Raw genomic sequence first — 23,633 nt, 5'->3', positions numbered from 1 at the left:
GGCGCACATGCCGAGGGCACCAGAGGCTGTGCGCACTGGGATGCAGGGACATGGAGGCGGAGATGCACATTCCGAGGGCGCCAGAGGCTGTGCGCACTGGGATGCAGTGACATGTAGGCCAGACACACTGGTGTGCATGCAGGGTGATAGGGAGATGCACGTGCCGAGGGCGCCAGAGGCTGTGTGCATTGGGATGCAGGGACATGGACGCCAGACACACTGGTGTGCATGCAGGGTGATAGGGAGCTGCACATGCCGAGGGCGCCAGAGGCTGTGCGCACTGGGATGCAGGGACATGGAGGCCAGACACACTGGTGTGCATGCAGGGTGATAGGGAGATGCACATGCCGAGGGTGCCAGAGTCTGTACACACTGGTGTGCATGCAGGGTGATAGAGAGATGCACATGCCGAGGGTGCCAGAGGCTGTGCGCACTGGGATGCAGGGACATGGAGGCCAGACACACTGGTGTGCATGCAGAGTGATAGGGAGATGCACGTGCCGAGGGCGCCAGAGGCTGTGCGCGCTGGATGCAGGGACATGGAGCCCAGACACACTGGTGTGCATGCAGGGTGATAGGGAGATGCACGTGCCGAGGGGGCCAGAGGCTGTGCGCGCTGGGATGCAGGGACATGGAGGCCAGACACATTTGTGTGCATGCAGGGTGATAGGGAGATGCACGTGCCGAGGGGGCCAGAGGCTGTGCGCGCTGGGATGCAGGGACATGGAGGCCAGACACACTGGTGTGCATGCAGGGTGATAGGGAGATGCACGTGCCGAGGACGCCAGAGGCTGTGGGCGCTGGGATGCAGGGACATGGAGGTCAGACACACTGGTGTGCATGCAGGGTGATAGGGAGCTGCACGTGCCGAGGGCGCCAGAGGCTGTGCGCACTGGGATGCAGGGACATGGAGGCCAGACACACTGGTGTGCATGCAGGGTGATAGGGAGATGCACATGCCGAGGGCGCCAGAGGCTGTGCGCACTGGGATGCAGGGACATGGAGGCCAGACACACTCGTGTGCATGCAGGGTGATAGGGAGATGCACATGTCGAGGGCGCCAGAGGCTGTGCGCACTGGGATGCAGGGACATGGAGGCCAGAGACACTGGTGTGCATGCAGGGTGATAGGCAGGTGCACATGCCGAGGGAGCCAGAGGCTGTGCGCACTGGGATGCAGGGACATGGAGGCCAGACACACTGGTGTGCATGCAGGGTGATAGGGAGGTGCACATGCCGAGGGCGCCAGAGGCTGTGCGCACTGGGATGCAGGGACATGGAGGCCACACACACTGGTGTGCATGCAGGGTGATAGGGACGTGCACATGCCGAGGGTGCCAGAGGCTGTGCGCACTGGGATGCGGGGACATGGAGGCCAGACACACTGGTGTGCATGCAGGGTGATAGGGAAGTGCACATGCCGACGGCGCCAGAGGCTGTGCACACTGGGATGCGGGGACATGGAGGCCAGACACACTGGTGTGCATGCAGGGTGATAGGGAGATGCACATGCCGAGGGCGCCAGAGGCTGTGCTCACTCGGATGCAGGGACATGGAGGCCGACACACTGGTGTGCATGCAGGGTGATAGGGAGATGCACATGCCGAGGGCGCCAGAGGCTGTGCTCACTGGGATGCAGGGACATGGAGGCCGACACACTGGTGTGCATGCAGGGTGATAGGGAGGCGCACATGCCGAGGGCGCCAGAGGCTGTGCGCACTGGGATGCAGGGACATGGAGGCCAGACACACTGGTGTGCATGCAGGGTGATAGGGAGGCGCACATGCCGAGGGCGCCAGAGGCTGTGCGCACTGGGATGCAGGGACATGGAGGCCAGACACACTGGTGTGCATGCAGGGTGATAGGGAGGCGCACATGCCGAGGGCACCAGAGGCTGTGCGCACTGGGATGCGGGGACATGGAGGCCAGACACACTGGTGTGCATGCAGGGTGATAGGGAGATGCACATGCCGAGGGCGCCAGAGGCTGTGCGCACTGGGATGCGGGGACATGGAGGCCAGACACACTGGTGTGCATGCAGGGTGATAGGGAGATGCACATGCCGAGGGCGCCAGAGTCTGTGCGCACTGGGATGCGGGGACATGGAGGCCAGACACACTGGTGTGCATGCAGGGTGATAGGGAGATGCACATGCCGAGGGCCCCAGAGGCTGTGCGCACTGGGATGCGGGGACATGGAGGCCAGACACACTGGTGTACATGCAGGGTGATAGAGACATGCACATGCCGAGGGCGCCAGAGGCTGTGCGCACTGGGATGCAGGGACATGGAGGCCAGACACACTGGTGTGCATTCAGGGTGATAGGGAGGTGCACATGCCAAGGGCGCCAGAGGCTGTGCGCACTGGGATGCGGGGACATGGAGGCCAGACACACTGGTGTGCATGCAGGGTGATAGGGAGATGCACATGCCGAGGGTGCCAGAGGCTGTGGCACTGGGATGCGGGGACATGGAGGCCAGACACACTGGTGTGCATGCAGGGTGATAGGGAGATGCACATGCCGAGGGTGCCAGAGGCTGTGCGCACTGGAATGCAGGGACATGGAGGCCAGACACACTGGTGTGCATGCAGGGTGATAGGGAGATGCACATGCCGAGGGCGCCAGAGGCTGTGCGCACTGGGATGCAGGGACATGGAGGCCAGACACACTGGTGTGCATGCAGGGTGATAGAGAGATGCACATGCCGAGGGCGCCAGAGGCTGTGCGCACTGGGATGCAGGGACATGGAGGCCAGACACACTGGTGTGCATGCAGGGTGATAGGGAGATGCACATGCCGAGGGCGCCAGATGCTGTGCGCACTGGGATGCAGGGACATGGAGGCCGACACACTGGTGTGCATGCAGGGTGATAGGGAGGCGCACATGCCGAGGGCGCCAGAGGCTGTGCGCACTGGGATGCAGGGACATGGAGGCCAGACACACTGGTGTGCATTCAGGGTGATAGGGAGGCGCACATGCCGAGGGCGCCAGAGGCTGTGCGCACTGGGATGCAGGGACATGGAGGCCAGACACACTGGTGTGCATGCAGGGTGATAGGGAGGCGCACATGCCGAGGGCACCAGAGGCTGTACGCACTGGGATGCAGGGACATGGAGGCGGAGATGCACATGCCGAGGGCGCCAGAGGCTGTGCGCACTCGGATGCAGTGACATGTAGGCCAGACACACTGGTGTGCATGCAGGGTGATAGGGAGATGCACGTGCCGAGGGCGCCAGAGGCTGTGTGCATTGGGATGCAGGGACATGGAGGCCAGACACACTGGTGTGCATGCAGGGTGATAGGGAGCTGCACATGCCGAGGGCGCCAGAGGCTGTGCGCACTGGGATGCAGGGACATGGAGGCCAGACACACTGGTGTGCATGCAGGGTGATAGGGAGCTGCACATGCCGAGGGCGCCAGAGGCTGTGCGCACTGGGATGCAGGGACATGGAAGCGAGATGCACATGCCGAGGGCGCCAGAGGCTGTGCGCACTGGGATGCAGTGACATGGAGGCCAGACACACTGGTGTGCATGCAGGGTGATAGGGAGATGCACATGCCGAGGGCGCCAGAGGCTGTGCGCACTGGGATGCAGGGACATGGAGGCCAGACACACTGGTGTGCATGCAGGGTGATAGGGAGCTGCACATGCCGAGGGCGCCAGAGGCTGTGCGCACTGGGATGCAGGGACATGGAAGCGAGATGCACATGCCGAGGGCGCCAGAGGCTGTGCGCACTGGGATGCAGTGACATGGAGGCCAGACACACTGGTGTGCATGCAGGGTGATAGGGAGATGCACGTGCCGAGGGCGCCAGAGGCTGTGCGCACTGGGATGCAGGGACATGGAGGCCAGACACACTGGTGTGCATGCAGGGTGATAGGGAGCTGCACGTGCCGAGGGCGCCAGAGGCTGTGCGCACTGGGATGCAGGGACATGGAGGCCAGACACACTGGTGTGCATGCCGGGTGATAGGGAGCTGCACGTGCCAAGGGCGCCAGAGGCTGTGCGCACTGGGATGCAGGGACATGGAGGCCAGACACACTGGTGTGCATGCAGGGTGATAGGGAGATGCACGTGCCGAGGGCGCCAGAGGCTGTGCTCACTCGGATGCAGGGACATGGAGGCCGACACACTGGTGTGCATGCAGGGTGATAGGGAGATGCACATGCCGAGGGCGCCAGAGGCTGTGCTCACTGGGATGCAGGGACATGGAGGCCGACACACTGGTGTGCATGCAGGGTGATAGGGAGGCGCACATGCCGAGGGCGCCAGAGGCTGTGCGCACTGGGATGCAGGGACATGGAGGCCAGACACACTGGTGTGCATGCAGGGTGATAGGGAGGCGCACATGCCGAGGGCGCCAGAGGCTGTGCGCACTGGGATGCAGGGACATGGAGGCCAGACACACTGGTGTGCATGCAGGGTGATAGGGAGGCGCACATGCCGAGGGCACCAGAGGCTGTGCGCACTGGGATGCGGGGACATGGAGGCCAGACACACTGGTGTGCATGCAGGGTGATAGGGAGATGCACATGCCGAGGGCGCCAGATGCTGTGCGCACTGGGATGCGGGGACATGGAGGCCAGACACACTGGTGTGCATGCAGGGTGATAGGGAGATGCACATGCCGAGGGCGCCAGAGTCTGTGCGCACTGGGATGCGGGGACATGGAGGCCAGACACACTGGTGTGCATGCAGGGTGATAGGGAGATGCACATGCCGAGGGCCCCAGAGGCTGTGCGCACTGGGATGCGGGGACATGGAGGCCAGACACACTGGTGTACATGCAGGGTGATAGAGACATGCACATGCCGAGGGCGCCAGAGGCTGTGCGCACTGGGATGCAGGGACATGGAGGCCAGACACACTGGTGTGCATTCAGGGTGATAGGGAGGTGCACATGCCAAGGGCGCCAGAGGCTGTGCGCACTGGGATGCGGGGACATGGAGGCCAGACACACTGGTGTGCATGCAGGGTGATAGGGAGATGCACATGCCGAGGGTGCCAGAGGCTGTGCGCACTGGGATGCGGGGACATGGAGGCCAGACACACTGGTGTGCATGCAGGGTGATAGGGAGATGCACATGCCGAGGGTGCCAGAGGCTGTGCGCACTGGAATGCAGGGACATGGAGGCCAGACACACTGGTGTGCATGCAGGGTGATAGGGAGATGCACATGCCGAGGGCGCCAGAGGCTGTGCGCACTGGGATGCAGGGACATGGAGGCCAGACACACTGGTGTGCATGCAGGGTGATAGAGAGATGCACATGCCGAGGGCGCCAGAGGCTGTGCGCACTGGGATGCAGGGACATGGAGGCCAGACACACTGGTGTGCATGCAGGGTGATAGGGAGATGCACATGCCGAGGGCGCCAGATGCTGTGCGCACTGGGATGCAGGGACATGGAGGCCGACACACTGGTGTGCATGCAGGGTGATAGGGAGGCGCACATGCCGAGGGCGCCAGAGGCTGTGCGCACTGGGATGCAGGGACATGGAGGCCAGACACACTGGTGTGCATTCAGGGTGATAGGGAGGCGCACATGCCGAGGGCGCCAGAGGCTGTGCGCACTGGGATGCAGGGACATGGAGGCCAGACACACTGGTGTGCATGCAGGGTGATAGGGAGGCGCACATGCCGAGGGCACCAGAGGCTGTACGCACTGGGATGCAGGGACATGGAGGCGGAGATGCACATGCCGAGGGCGCCAGAGGCTGTGCGCACTCGGATGCAGTGACATGTAGGCCAGACACACTGGTGTGCATGCAGGGTGATAGGGAGATGCACGTGCGGAGGGCGCCAGAGGCTGTGTGCATTGGGATGCAGGGACATGGAGGCCAGACACACTGGTGTGCATGCAGGGTGATAGGGAGCTGCACATGCCGAGGGCGCCAGAGGCTGTGCGCACTGGGATGCAGGGACATGGAGGCCAGACACACTGGTGTGCATGCAGGGTGATAGGGAGCTGCACATGCCGAGGGCGCCAGAGGCTGTGCGCACTGGGATGCAGGGACATGGAAGCGAGATGCACATGCCGAGGGCGCCAGAGGCTGTGCGCACTGGGATGCAGTGACATGGAGGCCAGACACACTGGTGTGCATGCAGGGTGATAGGGAGATGCACATGCCGAGGGCGCCAGAGGCTGTGCGCACTGGGATGCAGGGACATGGAGGCCAGACACACTGGTGTGCATGCAGGGTGATAGGGAGCTGCACATGCCGAGGGCGCCAGAGGCTGTGCGCACTGGGATGCAGGGACATGGAAGCGAGATGCACATGCCGAGGGCGCCAGAGGCTGTGCGCACTGGGATGCAGTGACATGGAGGCCAGACACACTGGTGTGCATGCAGGGTGATAGGGAGATGCACGTGCCGAGGGCGCCAGAGGCTGTGCGCACTGGGATGCAGGGACATGGAGGCCAGACACACTGGTGTGCATGCAGGGTGATAGGGAGCTGCACGTGCCGAGGGCGCCAGAGGCTGTGCGCACTGGGATGCAGGGACATGGAGGCCAGACACACTGGTGTGCATGCCGGGTGATAGGGAGCTGCACGTGCCAAGGGCGCCAGAGGCTGTGCGCACTGGGATGCAGGGACATGGAGGCCAGACACACTGGTGTGCATGCAGGGTGATAGGGAGATGCACGTGCCGAGGGGGCCAGAGGCTGTGCGCACTGGGATGCAGGGATATGGAGGCCAGACACACTGGTGTGCATGCAGGGTGATAGGGAGATGCACGTGCCGAGGGCGCCAGAGGCTGTGCGCACTGGGATGCAGGGACATGGAGGCCAGACACACTGGTGTGCATGCAGGGTGATAGGGAGATGCACGTGCCGAGGGCGCCTGAGGCTGTGCGCACTGGGATGCAGGGACATGGAGGCCAGACACACTGGTGTGCATGCAGAGTGATAGGGAGATGCACGTGCCGAGGGCGCCAGAGGCTGTGCGCGCTGGATGCAGGGACATGGAGGCCAGACACACTGGTGTGCATGCAGGGTGATCAGGAGATGCACGTGCCGAGGAGGCCAGAGGCTGTGCGCGCTGGGATGCAGGGACATGGAAGCCAGACACACTTGTGTGCATGCAGGGTGATAGGGAGATGCACGTGCCGAGGGGGCCAGAGGATGTGCGCGCTGGGATGAAGGGACATGGAGGCCAGACACACTGGTGTGCATGCAGGGTGATAGGGAGATGCACATTGCCGAGGACGCCAGAGGCTGTGCGCGCTGGGATGCAGGGACATGGAGGCCAGACACACTGGTGTGCATGCAGGGTGATAGGGAGATGCACGTGCCGAGGATGCCAGAGGCTGTGCGCGCTGGGATGCAGGGACATGGAGGCCAGACACACTGGTGTGCATGCAGGGTGATAGGGAGCTGCACGTGCCGAGGGCGCCAGAGGCTGTGCGCACTGGGATGCAGGGACATGGAGGCCAGACACACTGGTGTGCATGCAGGGTGATAGGGAGATGCACATGCCGAGGGCGCCAGAGGCTTTGCGCACTGGGATGCAGGGACATGGAGGCCAGAGACACTGGTGTGCATGCAGGGTGATAGGCAGGTCACATGCCTAGGGCGCCAGAGGCTGTGCGCACTGGGATGCAGGGACATGGAGGCCAGACACACTGGTGTGCATGCAGGGTGATAGGGAGATGCACATGCCGAGGGCGCCAGAGGCTGTCCGCACTGGGATGCAGGGACATGGAGGCCAGACACACTGGTGTGCATGCAGGGTGATAGGGACGTGCACATGCCGAGGGTGCCAGAGGCTGTGCGCACTGGGATGCGGGGACATGGAGGCCAGACACACTGGTGTGCATTCAGGGTGATAGGGACGTGCACATGCCGAGGGTGCCAGAGGCTGTGCGCACTGGGATGCGGGGACATGGAGGCCAGACACACTGGTGTGCATGCAGGGTGATAGGGAGATGCACATGCCGAGGGCGCCAGAGGCTGTGCTCACTGGGATGCAGGGACATGGAGGCCGACACACTGGTGTGCATGCAGGGTGATAGGGAGATGCACATGCCGAGGGCGCCAGAGGCTGTGCTCACTGGGATGCAGGGACATGGAGGCCGACACACTGGTGTGCATGCAGGGTGATAGGGAGGCGCACATGCCGAGGGCGCCAGAGGCTGTGCGCACTGGGATGCAGGGACATGGAGGCCAGACACACTGGTGTGCATGCAGGGTGATAGGGAGGCGCACATGCCGAGGGCGCCAGAGGCTGTGCGCACTGGGATGCGGGGACATGGAGGCCAGTCACACTGGTGTGCATGCAGGGTGATAGGGAGGCACACATGCCGAGGGCGCCAGAGGCTGTGCGCACTGGGATGCGGGGACATGGAGGCCAGACACACTGGTGTGCATGCAGGGTGATAGGGAGATGCACATGCCGAGGGCGCCAGAGGCTGTGCGCACTGGGATGCGGGGACATGGAGGCCAGACACACTGGTGTGCATGCAGGGTGGTAGGGAGATGCACATGCCGAGGGCCACAGAGTCTGTGCGCACTGGGATGCGGGGACATGGAGGCCAGACACACTGGTGTGCATGCAGGGTGATAGGGAGATGCACATGCCGAGGGCCCCAGAGGCTGTGCGCACTGGGATGCGGGGACATGGAGGCTAGACACACTGGTGTACATGCAGGGTGATAGAGACATGCACATGCCGAGGGCGCCAGAGGCTGTGCGCACTGGGATGCGGGGACATGGAGGCCAGACACACTGGTGTGCATTCAGGGTGATAGGGAGGTGCACATGCCGAGGGCGCCAGAGGCTGTGCGCACTGGGATGCGGGGACATGGAGGCCAGACACACTGGTGTGCATGCAGGGTGATAGGGAGGCGCACATGCCGAGGGCGCCAGAGGCTGTGCGCACTGGGATGCAGGGACATGGAGGCCAGACACACTGGTGTGCATGCAGGGTGATAGGGAGGCGCACATGCCGAGGGCACCAGAGGCTGTGCGCACTGGGATGCAGGGACATGGAGGCGGAGATGCACATTCCGAGGGTGCCAGAGGCTGTGCGCACTGGGATGCAGTGACATGTAGGCCAGACACACTGGTGTGCATGCAGGGTGATAGGGAGATGCACGTGCCGAGGGCGCCAGAGGCTGTGTGCATTGGGATGCAGGGACATGGACGCCAGACACACTGGTGTGCATGCAGGGTGATAGGGAGCTGCACATGCCGAGGGCGCCAGAGGCTGTGCGCACTGGGATGCAGGGACATGGAGGCCAGACACACTGGTGTGCATGCAGGGTGATAGGGAGATGCACATGCCGAGGGTGCCAGAGTCTGTACACACTGGTGTGCATGCAGGGTGATAGAGAGATGCACATGCCGAGGGCGCCAGAGGCTGTGTGCACTGGGATGCAGGGACATGGAGGCCAGACACACTGGTGTGCATGCAGAGTGATAGGGAGATGCACGTGCCGAGGGCGCCAGAGGCTGTGCGCGCTGGATGCAGGGACATGGAGGCCAGACACACTGGTGTGCATGCAGGGTGATAGGGAGATGCACGTGCCGAGGGGGCCAGAGGCTGTGCGCGCTGGGATGCAGGGACATGGAGGCCAGACACATTTGTGTGCATGCAGGGTGATAGGGAGATGCACGTGCCGAGGGGGCCAGAGGCTGTGCGCGCTGGGATGCAGGGACATGGAGGCCAGACACACTGGTGTGCATGCAGGGTGATAGGGAGCTGCACGTGCCGAGGACGCCAGAGGCTGTGCGCGCTGGGATGGGGGACATGGAGGCCAGACACACTGGTGTGCATGCAGGGTGATAGGAAGATGCACATGCCGAGGGCGCCAGAGGCTGTGTGCACTGGGATGCAGGGACATGGAGGCCAGACACACTGGTGTGCATGCAGGGTGATAGGGCGGTGCACATGCCGAGAGTGCCAGAGGCTGTGCGCACTGGGATGGGGGACATGGAGGCCAGACACACTGGTGTGCATGCAGGGTGATAGGAAGATGCACATGCCGAGGGCGCCAGAGGCTGTGTGCACTGGGATGCAGGGACATGGAGGCCAGACACACTGGTGTGCATGCAGAGTGATAGGGAGATGCACGTGCCGAGGGCGCCAGAGGCTGTGCGCGCTGGATGCAGGGACATGGAGGCCAGACACACTGGTGTGCATGCAGGGTGATAGGGAGATGCACGTGCCGAGGGGGCCAGAGGCTGTGCGCGCTGGGATGCAGGGACATGGAGGCCAGACACATTTGTGTGCATGCAGGGTGATAGGGAGATGCACGTGCCGAGGGGGCCAGAGGCTGTGCGCGCTGGGATGCAGGGACATGGAGGCCAGACACACTGGTGTGCATGCAGGGTGATAGGGAGCTGCACGTGCCGAGGACGCCAGAGGCTGTGCGCGCTGGGATGCAGGGACATGGAGGCCAGACACACTGGTGTGCATGCAGGGTGATAGGGAGATGCACATGCCGAGGGCGCCAGAGGCTGTGCGCACTGGGATGCAGGGACATGGAGGCCAGACACACTCGTGTGCATGCAGGGTGATAGGCAGGTGCACATGCCGAGGGCGCCAGAGGCTGTGCGCACTGGGATGCAGGGACATGGAGGCCAGAGACACTGGTGTGCATGCAGGGTGATAGGCAGGTGCACATGCCGAGGGCGCCAGAGGCTGTGCGCACTGGGATGCAGGGACATGGAGGCCAGACACACTGGTGTGCTTGCAGGGTGATAGGGAGGTGCACATGCCGAGGGCGCCAGAGGCTGTGCGCACTGGGATGCAGGGACATGGAGGCCACACACACTGGTGTGCATGCAGGGTGATAGGGACGTGCACATGCCGAGGGTGCCAGAGGCTGTGCGCACTGGGATGCGGGGACATGGAGGCCAGACACACTGGTGTGCATGCAGGGTGATAGGGAAGTGCACATGCCGACGGCGCCAGAGGCTGTGCACACTGGGATGCGGGGACATGGAGGCCAGACACACTGGTGTGCATGCAGGGTGATAGGGAGATGCACATGCCGAGGGCGCCAGAGGCTGTGCTCACTGGGATGCAGGGACATGGAGGCGACACACTGGTGTGCATGCAGGGTGATAGGGAGATGCACATGCCGAGGGCGCCAGAGGCTGTGCTCACTGGGATGCAGGGACATGGAGGCCGACACACTGGTGTGCATGCAGGGTAATAGGGAGGCGCACATGCCGAGGGCGCCAGAGGCTGTGCGCACTGGGATGCAGGGACATGGAGGCCAGACACACTGGTGTGCATGCAGGGAGATAGGGAGGCGCACATGCCGAGGGCGCCAGAGGCTGTGCGCACTGGGATGCGGGGACATGGAGGCCAGACACACTGGTGTGCATGCAGGGTGATAGGGAGGCGCACATGCCGAGGGCACCAGAGGCTGTGCGCACTGGGATGCGGGGACATGGAGGCCAGACACACTGGTGTGCATGCAGGGTGATAGGGAGATGCACATGCCGAGGGCGCCAGAGGCTGTGCGCACTGGGATGCGGGGACATGGAGGCCAGACACACTGGTGTGCATGCAGGGTGATAGGGAGATGCACATGCCGAGGGCGCCAGAGTCTGTGCGCACTGGGATGCGGGGACATGGAGGCCAGACACACTGGTGTGCATGCAGGGTGATAGGGAGATGCACATGCCGAGGGCCCCAGAGGCTGTGCGCACTGGGATGCGGGGACATGGAGGCCAGACACACTGGTGTACATGCAGGGTGATAGAGACATGCACATGCCGAGGGCGCCAGAGGCTGTGCGCACTGGGATGCAGGGACATGGAGGCCAGACACACTGGTGTGCATTCAGGGTGATAGGGAGGTGCACATGCCGAGGGCGCCAGAGGCTGTGCGCACTGGGATGCGGGGACATGGAGGCCAGACACACTGGTGTGCATGCAGGGTGATAGGGAGATGCACATGCCGAGGGCGCCAGAGGCTGTGCGCACTGGGATGCGGGGACATGGAGGCCAGACACACTGGTGTGCATGCAGGGTGATAGGGAGATGCACATGCCGAGGGTGCCAGAGGCTGTGCGCACTGGGATGCAGGGACATGGAGGCCAGACACACTGGTGTGCATGCAGGGTGATAGGGAGATGCACATGCCGAGGGCGCCAGAGGCTGTGCGCACTGGGATGCAGGGACATGGAGGCCGACACACTGGTGTGCATGCAGGGTGATAGGGAGGCACACATGCCGAGGGCGCCAGAGGCTGTGCGCACTGGGATGCAGGGACATGGAGGCCAGACACACTGGTGTGCATGCAGGGTGATAGGGAGGCGCACATGCCGAGGGCGCCAGAGGCTGTGCGCACTGGGATGCAGGGACATGGAGGCCAGACACACTGGTGTGCATGCAGGGTGATAGGGAGGCGCACATGCCGAGGGCACCAGAGGCTGTACGCACTGGGATGCAGGGACATGGAGGCGGAGATGCACATGCCGAGGGCGCCAGAGGCTGTGCGCACTGGGATGCAGTGACATGTAGGCCAGACACACTGGTGTGCATGCAGGGTGATAGGGAGATGCACGTGCCGAGGGCGCCAGAGGCTGTGTGCATTGGGATGCAGGGACATGGCGGCCAGACACACTGGTGTGCATGCAGGGTGATAGGGAGCTGCACATGCCGAGGGCGCCAGAGGCTGTGCGCACTGGGATGCAGGGACATGGAGGCCAGACACACTGGTGTGCATGCAGGGTGATAGGGAGCTGCACATGCCGAGGGCGCCAGAGGCTGTGCGCACTGGGATGCAGGGACATGGAAGCGAGATGCACATGCCGAGGGCGCCAGAGGCTGTGCGCACTGGGATGCAGTGACATGGAGGCCAGACACACTGGTGTGCATGCAGGGTGATAGGGAGATGCACATGCCGAGGGCGCCAGAGGCTATGCGCACTGGGATGCACGGACATGGAGGCCAGACACACTGGTGTGCATGCAGGGTGATAGGGAGCTGCACATGCCGAGGGCGCCAGAGGCTGTGCGCACTGGGATGCAGGGACATGGAAGCGAGATGCACATGCCGAGGGCGCCAGAGGCTGTGCGCACTGGGATGCAGTGACATGGAGGCCAGACACACTGGTGTGCATGCAGGGTGATAGGGAGATGCACGTGCCGAGGGCGCCAGAGGCTGTGCGCACTGGGATGCAGGGACATGGAGGCCAGACACACTGGTGTGCATGCAGGGTGATAGGGAGCAGCACGTGCCGAGGGCGCCAGAGGCTGTGCGCACTGGGATGCAGGGACATGGAGGCCAGACACACTGGTGTGCATGCAGGGTGATAGGGAGCTGCACGTGCCAAGGGCGCCAGAGGCTGTGCGCACTGGGATGCAGGGACATGGAGGCCAGACACACTGGTGTGCATGCAGGGTGATAGGGAGATGCACGTGCCGAGGGGGCCAGAGGCTGTGCGCACTGGGATGCAGGGACATGGAGGCCAGACACACTGGTGTGCATGCAGGGTGATAGGGAGATGCACGTGCCGAGGGCGCCAGAGGCTGTGCGCACTGGGATGCAGGGACATGGAGGCCAGACACACTGGTGTGCATGCAGGGTGATAGGGAGATGCACGTGCCGAGGGCGCCTGAGGCTGTGCGCACTGGGATGCAGGGACATGGAGGCCAGACACACTGGTGTGCATGCAGAGTGATAGGGAGATGCACGTGCCGAGGGCGCCAGAGGCTGTGCGCGCTGGATGCAGGGACATGGAGGCCAGACACACTGGTGTGCATGCAGGGTGATCAGGAGATGCACGTGCCGAGGGGGCCAGAGGCTGTGCGCGCTGGGATGCAGGGACATGGAAGCCAGACACACTTGTGTGCATGCAGGGTGATAGGGAGATGCACGTGCCGAGGGGGCCAGAGGATGTGCGCGCTGGGATGAAGGGACATGGAGGCCAGACACACTGGTGTGCATGCAGGGTGATAGGGAGATGCACATTGCCGAGGACGCCAGAGGCTGTGCGCGCTGGGATGCAGGGACATGGAGGCCAGATACACTGGTGTGCATGCAGGGTGATAGGGAGATGCACGTGCCGAGGACGCCAGAGGCTGTGCGCGCTGGGATGCAGGGACATGGAGGCCAGACACACTGGTGTGCATGCAGGGTGATAGGGAGCTGCACGTGCCGAGGGCGCCAGAGGCTGTGCGCACTGGGATGCAGGGACATGGAGGCCAGACACACTGGTGTGCATGCAGGGTGATAGGGAGATGCACATGCCGAGGGCGCCAGAGGCTTTGCGCACTGGGATGCAGGGACATGGAGGCCAGAGACACTGGTGTGCATGCAGGGTGATAGGCAGGTGCACATGCCTAGGGCGCCAGAGGCTGTGCGCACTGGGATGCAGGGACATGGAGGCCAGACACACTGGTGTGCATGCAGGGTGATAGGGAGGTGCACATGCCGAGGGCACCAGAGGCTGTGCGCACTGGGATGCGGGGACATGGAGGCCAGACACACTGGTGTGCATGCAGGGTGATAGGGACGTGCACATGCCGAGGGTGCCAGAGGCTGTGCGCACTGGGATGCGGGGACATGGAGGCCAGACACACTGGTGTGCATGCAGGGTGATAGGGAGATGCACATGCCGAGGGCGCCAGAGGCTGTGCGCACTGGGATGCGGGGACATGGAGGCCAGACACACTGGTGTGCATGCAGGGTGATAGGGAGGCGCACATGCCGAGGGCGCCAGAGGCTGTGCGCACTGGGATGCGGGGACATGGAGGCCAGACACACTGGTGTGCATGCAGGGTGATAGGGAGGCGCACATGCTGAGGGCGCCAGAGGCTGTGCGCACTGGGATGCGGGGACATGGAGGCCAGACACACTGGTGTGCATGCAGGGTGATAGGGAGATGCACATGCCGAGGGCGCCAGAGGCTGTGCGCACTGGGATGCGGGGACATGGAGGCCAGACACACTGGTGTGCATGCAGGGTGGTAGGGAGATGCACATACCGAGGGCCCCAGAGTCTGTGCGCACTGGGATGCGGGGACATGGAGGCCAGACACACTGGTGTGCATGCAGGGTGATAGGGAGATGCACATGCCGAGGGCCCCAGAGGCTGTGCGCACTGGGATGCGGGGACATGGAGGCTAGACACACTGGTGTACATGCAGGGTGATAGAGACATGTACATGCCGAGGGCGCCAGAGGCTGTGCGCACTGGGATGCGGGGACATGGAGGCCAGACACACTGGTGTGCATTCAGGGTGATAGGGAGGTGCACATGCCGAGGGCGCCAGAGGCTGTGCACACTGGATGCGGGGACATGGAGGCCAGACACACTGGTGTGCATGCAGGGTGATAGGGAGATGCACATGCCGAGGGCGCCAGAGGCTGTGCGCACTGGGATGCGGGGACATGGAGGCCAGACACACTGGTGTGCATGCAGGGTGATAGGGAGATGCTCATGCCGAGGGCGCCAGAGGCTGTGCGCACTGGGATGCAGGGACATGGAGGCCAGACACACTGGTGTGCATGCAGGGTGATAGGGAGATGCACATGCCGAGGGCGCCAGAGGCTGTGCGCACTGGGATGCAGGGACATGGAGGCCAGACACACTGGTGTGCATGCAGGGTGATAGGGAGATGCACATGCCGAGGGCGCCAGAGGCTGTGCGCACTGGGATGCATGGACAGGGAGGCCAGACACACTGGTGTGCATGCAGGGTGATAGGGAGATGCACATGCCGAGGGCGCCAGATGCTGTGCGCACTGGGATGCAGGGACATGGAGGCCGACACACTGGTGTGCATGCAGGGTGATAGGGAGGCGCACATGCCGAGGGCACCAGAGGCTGTGCGCACTGGGATGCAGGGACATGGAGGCCAGACACACTGGTGTGCATGCAGGGTGATAGGGAGGCGCACATGCCGAGGGCGCCAGAGGCTGTGCGCACTGGGATGCAGGGACATGGAGGCCAGACACACTGGTGTGCATGCAGGGTGATAGGGAGGCGCACATACCGAGGGCACCAGAGGCTGTGCGCACCGGGATGCAGGGACATGGAGGCGGAGATGCACATGCCGAGGGCGCCAGAGGCTGTGCGCACTGGGATGCAGTGACATGTAGGCCAGACACACTGGTGTGCATGCAGGGTGATAGGGAGATGCACGTGCCGAGGGCGCCAGAGGCTGTGTGCATTGGGATGCAGGGACATGGAGGCCAGACACACTGGTGTGCATGCAGGGTGATAGGGAGCTGCACATGCCGAGGGCGCCAGAGGCTGTGCGCACTGGGATGCAGGGACATGGAGGCCAGACACACTGGTGTGCATGCAGGGTGATAGGGAGCTGCACATGCCGAGGGCGCCAGAGGCTGTGCGCACTGGGATGCAGGGACATGGAAGCGAGATGCACATGCCGAGGGCGCCAGAGGCTGTGTGCACTGGGATGCAGTGACATGGAGGCCAGACACACTGGTGTGCATGCAGGGTGATAGGGAGATGCACATGCCGAGGGCGCCAGAGGCTGTGCGCACTGGGATGCAGGGACATGGAGGCCAGACACACTGGTGTGCATGCAGGGTGATAGGGAGCTGCACATGCCGAGGGCGCCAGAGGCTGTGCGCACTGGGATGCAGGGACATGGAAGCGAGATGCACATGCCGAGGGCGCCAGAGGCTGTGCGCACTGGGATGCAGTGACATGGAGGCCAGACACACTGGTGTGCATGCAGGGTGATAGGGAGATGCACGTGCCGAGGGCGCCAGAGGCTGTGCGCACTGGGATGCAGGGACATGGAGGCCAGACACACTGGTGTGCATGCAGGGTGATAGGGAGCTGCACGTGCCGAGGGCGCCAGAGGCTGTGCGCACTGGGATGCAGGGACATGGAGGCCAGTCACACTGGTGTGCATGCAGGGTGATAGGGAGCTGCACGTGCCAAGGGCGCCAGAGGCTGTGCGCACTGGGATGCAGGGACATGGAGGCCAGACACACTGGTGTGCACGCAGGGTGATAGGGAGCTGCACGTGCCAAGGGCGCCAGAGGCTGTGCGCACTGGGATGCAGGGACATGGAGGCCAGACACACTGGTGTGCATGCAGGGTGATAGGGAGCTGCACGTGCCAAGGGCGCCAGAGGCTGTGCGCACTGGGATGCAGGGACATGGAGTCCAGACACACTGGTGTGCATGCAGGGTGATAGGGAGATGCACGTGCCGAGGGGGCCAGAGGCTGTGCGCACTGGGATGCAGGGACATGGAGGCCAGACACACTGGTGTGCATGCAGGGTGATAGGGAGATGCACGTGCCGAGGGCGCCAGAGGCTGTGCGCACTGGGATGCAGGGACATGGAGGCCAGACACACTGGTGTGCATGCAGGGTGATAGGGAGATGCACGTGCCGAGGGCGCCTGAGGCTGTGCGCACTGGGATGCAGGCACATGGAGGCCAGACACACTGGTGTGCATGCAGAGTGATAGGGAGATGCACGTGCCGAGGGCGCCAGAGGCTGTGCGCGCTGGATGCAGGGACATGGAGGCCAGACACACTGGTGTGCATGCAGGGTGATTGGGAGATGCATGTGCCGAGGGGGCCAGAGTCTGTGCGCGCTGGGATGCAGGGACATGGAGGCCAGACACACTTGTGTGCATGCAGGGTGATAGGGAGATGCACGTGCCGAGGGGGCCAGAGGCTGTGCGCGCTGGGATGCAGGGACATGGAGGCCAGACACACTGGTGTGCATGCAGGGTGATAGGGAGATGCACATTGCCGAGGACGCCAGAGGCTGTGCGCGCTGGGATGCAAGGACATGGAGGCCAGACACACTGGTGTGCATGCAGGGTGATAGGGAGATGCACGTGCCGAGGACGCCAGAGGCTGTGCGCGCTGGGATGCAGGGACATGGAGGCCAGACACACTGGTGTGCATGCAGGGTGATAGGGAGCTGCACGTGCCGAGGGTGCCAGAGGCTGTGCGCACTGCGATGCAGGGTCATGGAGGCCAGACACACTGGTGTGCATGCAGGGTGATAGGGAGATGCACATGCCGAGGGCGCCAGAGGCTTTGCGCACTGGGATGCGGGGACATGGAGGCCAGACACACTGGTGTGCATGCAGGGTGATAGGGAGGCTCACATGCCGAGGGCGCCAGAGGCTGTGCGCACTGGGATGCGGGGACATGGAGGCCAGACACACTGGTGTGCATGCAGGGTGATAGGGAGATGCACATGCCGAGGGCGCCAGAGGCTGTGCGCACTGGGATGCGGGGACATGGAGGCCAGACACACTGGTGTGCATGCAGGGTGATAGGGAGATGCACGTGCCGAGGGCGCCAGAGTCTGTGCGCACTGGGATGCGGGGACATGGAGGCCAGACACACTGGTGTGCATGCAGGGTGATAGGGAGATGCACGTGCCGAGGGGGCCAGAGGCTGTGCGCACTGGGATGCAGGGACATGGAGGCCAGACACACTGGTGTGCATGCAGGGTGATAGGGAGATGCACGTGCCGAGGGCGCCAGAGGCTGTGCGCACTGGGATGCAGGGACATGGAGGCCAGACACACTGATGTGCATGCAGGGTGATAGGGAGATGCACGTGCCGAGGGCGCCTGAGGCTGTGCGCACTGGGATGCAGGGACATGGAGGCCAGACACACTGGTGTGCATGCAGAGTGATAGGGAGATGCACGTGCCGAGGGCGCCAGAGGCTGTGCGCGCTGGATGCAGGGACATGGAGGCCAGACACACTGGTGTGCATGCAGGGTGATCGGGAGATGCACGTGCCGAGGGGGCCAGAGGCTGTGCGCGCTGGGATGCAGGGACATGGAGGCCAGACACACTTGTGTGCATGCAGGGTGATAGGGAGATGCACGTGCCGAGGGGGCCAGAGGCTGTGCGCTCTGGGATGCAGGGACATGGAGGCCAGACATGCTGGTGTGAATGCAGGGTGATAGGGAGATGCACATTGCCGAGGACGCCAGAGGCTGTGCGCGCTGGGATGCAGGGACATGGAGGCCAGACACACTGGTGTGCATGCAGGGTGATAGGGAGATGCACGTGCCGAGGACGCCAGAGGCTGTGCGCGCTGGGATGCAGGGACATGGAGGCCAGACACACTGGTGTGCATGCAGGGTGATAGGGAGCTGCACGTGCCGAGGGCGCCAGAGGCTGTGCGCACTGGGATGCAGGGACATGGAGGCCAGACACACTGGTGTGCATGCAGGGTGATAGGGAGATGCACATGCCGAGGGCGCCAGAGGCTTTGCGCACTGGGATGCAGGGACATGGAGACCAGAGACACTGGTGTGCATGCAGGGTGATAGGCAGGTGCACATGCCGATGGCGCCAGAGGCTGTGCGCACTGGGATGCAGGGACATGGAGGCCAGACACACTGGTGTGCATGCAGGGTGATAGGGAGATGCACATGCCGAGGGCGCCAGAGGCTGTGCGCACTGGGATGCGGGGACATGGAGGCCAGACACACTGGTGTGCATGCAGGGTGATAGGGACGTGCACATGCCGAGGGTGCCAGAGGCTGTGCGCACTGGGATGCGGGGACATGGAGGCCAGACACACTGGTGTGCATGCAGGGTGATAGGGACGTGCACATGCCGAGGGTGCCAGAGGCTGTGCGCACTGGGATGCGGGACATGGAGGCCAGACACACTGGTGTGCATGCAGGGTGATAGGGACGTGCACATGCCGACGGCGGCAGAGGCTGTGCACACTGGGATGCGGGGACATGGAGGCCAGACACACTGGTGTGCATGCAGGGTGATAGGGACGTGCAAATGCCGACGGCGCCAGAGGCTGTGCGCACTGGGATGCTTGGACATGGAGGCCAGACACACTGGTGTGCATGCAGGGTGATAGGGAGATGCACATGCCGAGGGCGCCAGAGGCTGTGCGCACTGGGATGCAGGGACATGGAGGCCAGACACACTGGTGTGCATGCAGGGTGATAGGGAGATGCTCATGCCGAGGGCGCCAGAGGCTGTGCTCACTGGGATGCAGCGACATGGAGGCCGACACACTGGTGTGCATGCAGGGTGATAGGGAGGCGCACATGCCGAGGGCGCCAGAGGCTGTGCGCACTGGGATGCGGGGACATGGAGGCCAGACACACTGGTGTGCATGCAGGGTGATAGGGAGATGCACATGCCGAGGGCGCCAGAGTCTGTGCGCACTGGGATGCGGGGACATGGAGGCCAGACACACTGGTGTGCATGCAGGGTGATAGGGAGATGCACATGCCGAGGGTGCCAGAGGCTGTGCGCACTGGGATGCGGGACATGGAGGCCAGACACACTGGTGTGCATGCAGGGTGATAGGGACATGCACATGCCGACGGCGGCAGAGGCTGTGCACACTGGGATGCAGGGACATGGAGGCCAGACACACTGGTGTGCATGCAGGGTGATAGGGACGTGCAAATGCCGACGGCGCCAGAGGCTGTGCGCACTGGGATGCTTGGACATGGAGGCCAGACACACTGGTGTGCATGCAGGGTGATAGGGAGATGCACATGCCGAGGGCGCCAGAGGCTGTGCGCACTGGGATGCAGGGACATGGAGGCCAGACACACTGGTGTGCATGCAGGGTGATAGGGAGATGCTCATGCCGAGGGCGCCAGAGGCTGTGCTCACTGGGATGCAGCGACATGGAGGCCGACACACTGGTGTGCATGCAGGGTGATAGGGAGGCGCACATGCCGAGGGCGCCAGAGGCTGTGCGCACTGGGATGCGGGGACATGGAGGCCAGACACACTGGTGTGCATGCAGGGTGATAGGGAGATGCACATGCCGAGGGCGCCAGAGTCTGTGCGCACTGGGATGCGGGGACATGGAGGCCAGACACACTGGTGTGCATGCAGGGTGATAGGGAGATGCACATGCCGAGGGCGCCAGAGGCTGTGCACACTGGGAGGCGGGGGCATGGAGGCCAGACACACTGGTGTGCATGCAGGGTGATAGGGAGATGCACATGCAGAGGGCGCCAGAGGCTTTGCGCACTGGGATGCGGGGACATGGAGGTCAGACACACTGGTGTGCATGCAGGGTGATAGGGAGATGCACATGCCGAGGGCGCCTGAGGCTGTGCGCACTGGGATGTAGGGACATGGAGGCCGACACACTGATGTGCATGCAGGGTGATAGGGAGGCGCACATGCCGAGGGCGCCAGAGGCTGTGCGCACTGCGATGCAGGGACATGGAGGCCGACACACTGGTGTGCATGCAGGGTGATAGGGAGGCGCACATGCCGAGGGCGCCAGAGGCTGTGCGCACTGGGATGCAGGGACATGGAGGCCAGACACACTGGTGTGCATGCAGGGTGATAGGGAGGCGCACATGCCGAGGGCGCCAGAGTCTGTGCGCACTGGGATGCGGGGACATGGAGGCCAGACACACTGGTGTGCATGCAGGGTGATAGGGACGTGTACATGCCGACGGCGCCAGCGGCTGTACGCACTGGGATGCGGGGACATGGAGGCCAGACACACTGGTGTGCATGCATGGTGATAGGGAGATGCACATGCCGAGGGCGCCAGCGGCTGTGCTCGCTGGGATGCAGGGACATGGAGGCCGACACACTGGTGTGCATGCAGGTTGATAGGGAGGCGCACATGCCGAGGGCGCCAGAGGCTGTGCGCACTGGGATGCAGGGACATGGAGGCCAGACACACTGGTGTGCATGCAAGGTGATAGGGAGACGCACATGCCGAGGGCGCCAGAGGCTGTGCGCACTGGGATGCGGGGACATGGAGGCCAGACACACTGGTGTGCATGCAGGGTGATAGGGAGGCGCACATGCCGAGGGCGCCAGAGGCTGTGCGCACTGGGATACGGGGACATGGAGGCCAGACACACTGGTGTGCATGCAGGGTGATAGGGAGATGCACATGCCGAGGGCGCCAGAGGCTGTGCGCACTGGGATGCGGGGACATGGAGGCCAGACACACTGGTGTGCATGCAGGGTGATAGGGAGATGCACATGCCGAGGGCGCCAGAGTCTGTGCGCACTGGGATGCGGGGACATGGAGGCCAGACACACTGGTGTGCATGCCGGGTGATAGGGAGATGCACATGCCGAGGGCGCCAGAGGCTGTGCGCACTGGGATGCAGAGACATGGAGGCCAGACACACTGGTGTGCATGCCGGGTGATAGGGAGATGCACATGCCGAGGGCGCCAGAGGCTGTGCGCACTGGGATGCGGGGACATGGAGGCCAGACACACTGGTGTGCATGCAGGGTGATAGGGAGATGCACATGCCGAGGGCGCCTGAGGCTGTGCGCACTGGGATGCAGAGACATGGAGGCCAGACACACTGGTGTGCATGCAGGGTGATAGGGAGATGCACATGCCGAGGGCGCCAGAGGCTATGCGCACTGGGATGCGGGGACATGGAGGCCAGACACACTGGTGTGCATGCAGGGTGATAGGGACGTGCACATGCCGAGGGCGCCAGAGGCTATGCGCACTGGGATGCAGGGACATGGAGGCCAGAGACACTGGTGTGCATGCAGGGTGATAGGGACGTGCACATGCCGAGGGCGCCAGAGGCTTTGCGCACTAGGATGCAGGGACATGGAGGCCAGAGACACTGGTGTACATGCAGGGTGATAGGCAGGTGCACATGCCGAGGGCGCCAGAGGCTGTGCGCACTGGGATGCAGGGACATGGAGGCCAGACACACTGGTGTGCATGCAGGGTGATAGGGAGATGCACATGCCGAGGGCGCCAAAGGCTGTGCGCACTGGGATGCAGGGACATGGAGGCCAGACACACTGGTGTGCATGCAGGGTGATAGGGACGTGCACATGCCGAGGGCGCCAGAGGCTGTGCGCACTGGGATGCGGGGACATGGAGGCCAGACACACTGGTGTGCATGCAGGGTGATAGGGACGTGCACATGCCGAGGGTGCCAGAGGCTGTGCGCACTGGGATGCGGGGACATGGAGGCCAGACACACTGGTGTGCATGCAGGGTGATAGGGACGTGCACATGCCGACGGCGCCAGAGGCTGTGCGCACTGGGATGCGGGGACATGGAGGCCAGACACACTGGTGTGCATGCAGGGTGATAGGGACGTGCACATGCCAACGGCGCCAGAGGCTGTGCGCACTGGGATGCTTGGACATGGAGGCCAGACACACTGGTGTGCATGCAGGGTGATAGGGAGATGCACATGCAGAGGGCGCCAGAGGCTGTGCTCACTGGGATGCAGGGACATGGAGGTCGACACACTGGTGTGCATGCAGGGTGATAGGGAGATGCTCATGCCGAGGGCGCCAGAGGCTGTGCTCTCTGGGATGCAGGGACATGGAGGCCGACACACTGGTGTGCATGCAGGGTGATAGGGAGGCGCACATGCCGAGGGCGCCAGAGGCTGTGCGCACTGGGATGCAGGGACATGGAGGCCAGACACACTGGTGTGCATGCAGGGTGATAGGGAGGCGCACATGCCGAGGGTGCCAGAGGCTGTGCGCACTGGGATGCGGGGACATGGAAGCCAGTCACACTGGTGTGCATGCAGGGTGATAGGGAGGCGCACATGCCGAGGGCACCAAAGGCTGTGCGCACTGGGATGCGGGGACATGGAGGCCAGACACACTGGTGTGCATGCAGGGTGATAGGGAGATGCACATGCCGAGGGCGCCAGAGGCTTTGCGCACTGGGATGCGGGGACATGGAGGCCAGAC

Source organism: Ambystoma mexicanum, chromosome 7p (genome assembly GCF_040938575.1).
Source record: "Ambystoma mexicanum isolate Mex_15411 chromosome 7p, UKY_AmexF1_1, whole genome shotgun sequence".
NCBI classification, from domain to species: Eukaryota; Metazoa; Chordata; class Amphibia; order Caudata; family Ambystomatidae; genus Ambystoma; species Ambystoma mexicanum.
The sequence above is the reverse complement of the archived record's forward strand: the minus strand, read 5'-3'. Positions refer to the sequence as shown.